This window comes from Pinus tabuliformis, chromosome 5_1, assembly GCF_031772625.1.
Source record: "Pinus tabuliformis cultivar Carrire ecotype Pingquan chromosome 5_1, CPIR1, whole genome shotgun sequence".
Lineage (NCBI taxonomy): Eukaryota > Viridiplantae > Streptophyta > Pinopsida > Pinales > Pinaceae > Pinus > Pinus tabuliformis.
This window is the reverse complement of record NC_142305.1, coordinates 872,927,638-872,933,039: the sequence shown is the minus strand read 5'-3', so window position 1 is coordinate 872,933,039 and position 5,402 is coordinate 872,927,638.

Genomic DNA, 5,402 nt, shown 5'->3' with positions numbered 1-5,402 from the left:
TAAAATGATATTATTCTCCTTTATAAATCAAAAACTTGATTTTTGGCTTGATGATTGAATGACATCATGTGTACTTTTTGATAAATGTCTATTGATTGATTTGTCTGTAGTATTATTTATTCAAAAGGAAATGTTTCTTTTATTCACTTTATTTCCCAATTTCCAACTACCATGATGATGACAAAAATGGATGACATGAATCCCTTGTTTGATATTGATGACTGATATAATGATGACAATCCAATGTATATCCTAGACCATGACCTATATGGTGACCCACTAACTCTTTTGATGACCTAGGATAGGGAATGATGATATGACCATGATGGATGATGGTGACCTTGAACAAGTGGAGGGAGTAGCAATGATACCTAGCCAAATGACTTTGGGACCTTTTAACAACTAGGATAGATGTCAAATTTTATTTGAAAATATAATAATTTGACCCTAAGACCTTATTCACAATATGAAAAGAGTACATTTGATCACTGTGACTATTAGACACTAACAGAACCCACAATTATTGTTGAATGATATAGGAGAATCATTCTTCACTTTCAGATAGTCTCTGGCAAGGTTACTAAGCTTGTGGCAATTGTAGCATTCAATTTGAGATACATCCATTTTGATCCTTCTATGAGAGTCCTTGGATGCTAGAGAAACCCTTAATTAATTACATGGTCTTCCTCTTCCTTTACACATCTTGTCCTATGCAGCAAATGCAAAGGGTTCTCCTTCTTCATGCTTTTAAATCCTTCCTTTAGAAATGAACTGAGTCTCTTCTTGAGTACACTTTCCAACGAGCCCATCAAATCATGGAAACCTGTCATTATTGCTAATAGTTGTAAGAAATGTTTCCAAAATCGGAGGAAGGCCTTCAAGTGCAATGAGTACCAACTCCCTATCAAATATAGATTCTCCAAAATTCAACAATTGATCCTTGAGTTGAGATATTGTCATGATGTATGATTGCGTAGTCTCCTCCTTGTTCATCTTGATGTCCTTGATTTGATTCCTTAAGGAAAGAATATGGTTCAAATTCTTGACCTCATACATCCCAACCAACTTATCATAGATTTCATTGGACTTCTTGAACTTACAAATATAAGTAATAAAACAATCTCTTAAATAATAAATAATGATTTTGTTTGCATTTATCTCATGTTATCACTAAAAACTGATCACCTGGCCATTTCTAACTAGGTGGATCGAGATATGCCATGTAGGATTAATTTTACCATAGTAAAATCACTTTCACCATGGGAAATAATTTAGTAAACCATTTTTATTAAATTATTTCTGATTAAAATTTAAAAACCCCATGATAATAATTGAATAAATCATTATTTATTTAATTTTCTCTAGGAATAATTAGTAATCATTGTTTGTTAATTATTCCTTGTCACATTTGATAATCAGCTAGGAATAATTAAATAAATCACTATTTATTTATTATTCCTTAATTCTATTATAGGATAATTGTTAAATCACTATTTAATAATTATTTCAATTTCACGCCATTCTTAATCGTCACCAAATAATTAATAAACCATCATATTTGTCAATTATTTCTAAATAAATATATTTAACCATTTTGAATATATTTTCCCTCTCCAAAAACTATAATGAAGTATTCCTAACGATTAGATCTTGATTTGGTCAATGTTATTTTATTATTTTCCATTTTGAGATCAACCCAATACTTTGTTATAAATAAGAGGGTTCTTCATTCATTCTTCACCATGCTCATTATCATCGTCACCAATATCTTCTTCTTGCATTTGATCTCCCACTTGAGTTCTACACATTGTTTTGGGTTTTTCACATATTGAGAGAGAGAATCAATCATTGAAACATCGTGGAAATCAAAGGACCCGTCCCATGGAGGGGGATTTGTAGATGCTTTTGTAGATCTCCTTCACTAGATGTTATCAATAAAGATTATTATTCATTTAAAAGTCTTTCCATATTGGGTTATTACATTGGATTTTTATTGTTGTTTTCTATTTTGGATCACATATATATATTTATTGCAGGGTTTTCTAGTTTTATTATTTCAGATCTGAAGAATAAAAAATGGCAAATTGTTGTAAGGGTCACTTGTCACTAGTGACTTAAGTGAAGTGTTTTTGGTACACCTTCCAAGAAATTTCACACTAACAAATGGCGACTCAACTGGGTTTTTAGCTACATTTGTCATCAACAAATGGCGACTCCACTAGTGTAGTAATTCAGTTCCTAGATGATTGAAGTTTAAGTAAATTTCAGGGTTTTCTACAACTATTTATAGCCTCTCAATTTCTATTTATAGTTTTCTTTCCTTTTTGTCAAATTTTCAAAATCTGGTGGTTTTCTGGTTCTTTCCGCACGTCACAGGTACCATTCGAGCAGGAGACAAAAAATATGTGCTAAATCTGTTGACCGAGAGTCTAGGGAGAAAAACAAACTTTTTATCCCCAAATATGCATTCCAAAGATCACTTTTTGGCCAGATATTTATATTTTCCATTGTTTCTAGGTTAGTTTCATTTTGGATTTTTCCCGAGAAGTTTTTAGAATTTTTTCAAACTTGTTGAGAGTGTTGTTTGTGGACTGGGAAGGGTTTCTTATCTCTGTTTCAGTCTCCTTTAGGCCTATATTCTCTTATTTTTTCTATTTGAGGATGGAAAAATCCCCCTAGGGTTTAGAGTACACCTACACCTTTTTAGGAAGAGATTGGCTGGGTGAGGAGTCTAGGGTTTCAACATTTTCAGCCACTACTTTTCAGAGTCTGATCCATTACTTTACAAAACTTTTGGATAGGTTCATTTCAACTTCTCTTCCTTTAGAGTTTTGGTCTTTCATTCCCCCTTAGGATCCCCTTGAGCATCCTAGGTTTCAAAGCTTCATACCTATCCTTTACAGCATTTGTCACCTCTTATTTTTGTTGTTTGTTTGCACCATTTACAATAGATTAGTGCCTCTAGATCTCAATCCCTTTGACACTAGATATTTTAGGCCTTTTTATGTGTCTTTGAGTAGCTTGTTTTCCTTCTCCTTCTTAGCTTCTTGATAGCCTTTTTGGGTTTGGTTTCATGTTCTTGATTTATTGTTTATTTTTCAGTCCTTTTCAACATTATTTACAATATTTCAACACTTTATTTTTAGCAACACATGGTATCATAAAACATGCTCAATTAAATCATCCACTTGACACATCATTTTCACACACTCACAACCTAAGTGAACATGAGCTTGGTTAACACTACCAAGCCAAGACTTGAAACACTACACCTTAATAATTTAACATAGATAGATTAAGCCCACTTGGGCACTAGGGCCAAACAATCTGTGTAGCTTAGGTGTAGGATCGGTGGGATAGGATTCCAATAATACCCATTGATCGCTTACATTGAGACATAGAAGTTGAAATATTAGGGAGCTTAAAATACTTCACCATCTCACAGTCAAAAGACAAAGTGTGTCAGAAACCTGATTCAGAGGGGGTTAGTCTAGGTTGACGTGCAAGCAATTCACCTCAGGAATACCCAACCTGTGGCAGGGAATCTCATGTGGCGGATAATCACCAAGAAGCTCTAGACTCAACCACCCCCATGGGATGAAGGTAATCATAGTGACCAATCTTATAAAAATTCCCTATAGGACTAGTTATGGGAAGCAGTCGGTTCTCTACCCTACCTTTCTCTGGACAGCTTTGCTTGTGGGGATGAGATTTTGTCAAGTAAGAAGTTCTTTGGAAGGCCATTTGAAACAATAGATTTAGGATTTTTTGAGGATTTAGACCACCTATAGGCTAAAGGTATTTTTATTTGATAGTACGTGCTTGCTTGTATTAGAGTAGCATCATTAATATAGTTAGTTTGCACTTGACACCATTGCACAAGGTGTTTTCTTGTTGTTTGTTGCTCTTTTTCTCCTATCATCACCCTTTATTCCATAGATTCACCATTTTCTTGACATCGTTGCACCCCCTAGGAATTTTTCACGAAGAATTCGAGGCCTCCACCCCCGGTTTCCATTAGTAAATATTACTCCTCCCCATCGTGTTCAAGTTCATCCTTCGAGTCCTCCATTGAGTCCTCATTCTGACTCTAGTTCTACTGATTCTTCCAATTATTCCTTTGATTCCATGTCTTCTCAACCTCGTACCATCACCATGTCAGGCACTAACACGGGTGCGAGAAACCAAGGTGGTAACCTAGGTACTAACCAAGGTAACCCCACGAGTGGAACCTCCATCGATATAGTCACTCCCACTCCATTGATTCCTTTTATGGTTGGTTTGAGTCTCCCTAATATCATCCAACTCATCAATGACCCTCTTCTCCATGACTCTAATTTGTCATACATTCCTACCAATCTTCCTTCCAACATCCCCAAGTTTGAAGGTAATCCTGGAGAATATCCCACAAATCATGTTTTCTCATTCCATATGTGGTGTTCATCCAATTCTATCACTGAAGACTCCATATGTCTTTGCCTTTTCCAATTCACTCTTACTGGAGTGGCTACTAAGTGGTATGTCGGTCAACCAAACATTTTCTAGCATATTTCCAATTACCTCTCTGTTATGACACTGGTACTGAACAATTGACTTCTTTTCCTCAAAATTTTGCCACTCGCCTATCTGACCATGTTCAAGAATGGCATAAAAGGAGGAGCATATGTAAAGCTCTTGAATTTTAAGACCACATCTATATGGATTATTTCCGTAGATTTCTTTTGGCCCCCATTGCTAAATATGTCGCTTATCACTTCCCCTAATCTGAGGAAGATGCACTCCAAGTAGCCTTGAAATTTGACCTGATCTATGCCCAGTCAGGATATGTTCATATTATCATTCTCGATTTGCCTCGGCCTGGCACTGCTAATGTACTGGGGGCATCTCATGTCACTGATAGTATCATTGGATCCATTTCATACCCTCAACTTCAACCATATTCTCCACCTCTGATGAGTTATGACAAACCCTGGGGGGGAACAGTTCCTCTTCAACGTATCTCTCCCCCAATATTTCACATGGTAACTCATATCCAAGATCCAACATGTCATATGCATATCCCCATCCGTATTAGTAGATTTGAAGGCTAGTTGTTCCTCCACCTATCTATCCTAATTTTCCCCATCTCTTTACTATCCATATGTACCACCCAATGCTATAGCCCCACCGACACCATTTCCCCAACCCCCCATGCCTTCTCCACCTCTGCCACAACAACAACCTCCCCCACAAGGTTAAGTGTATTAAAAGAATAGCGCAACCAATCCCCCCAACCCCAAGAAACATAATAAGGGGAAAGGTAACTAGAACCATCAATCTCAAGTTAATCAAGGTAACTAGGGTCCACCACCTAATGCACCTGAGGGAAACCAACCTAATCCTACAACCCAACAATAGGGCAG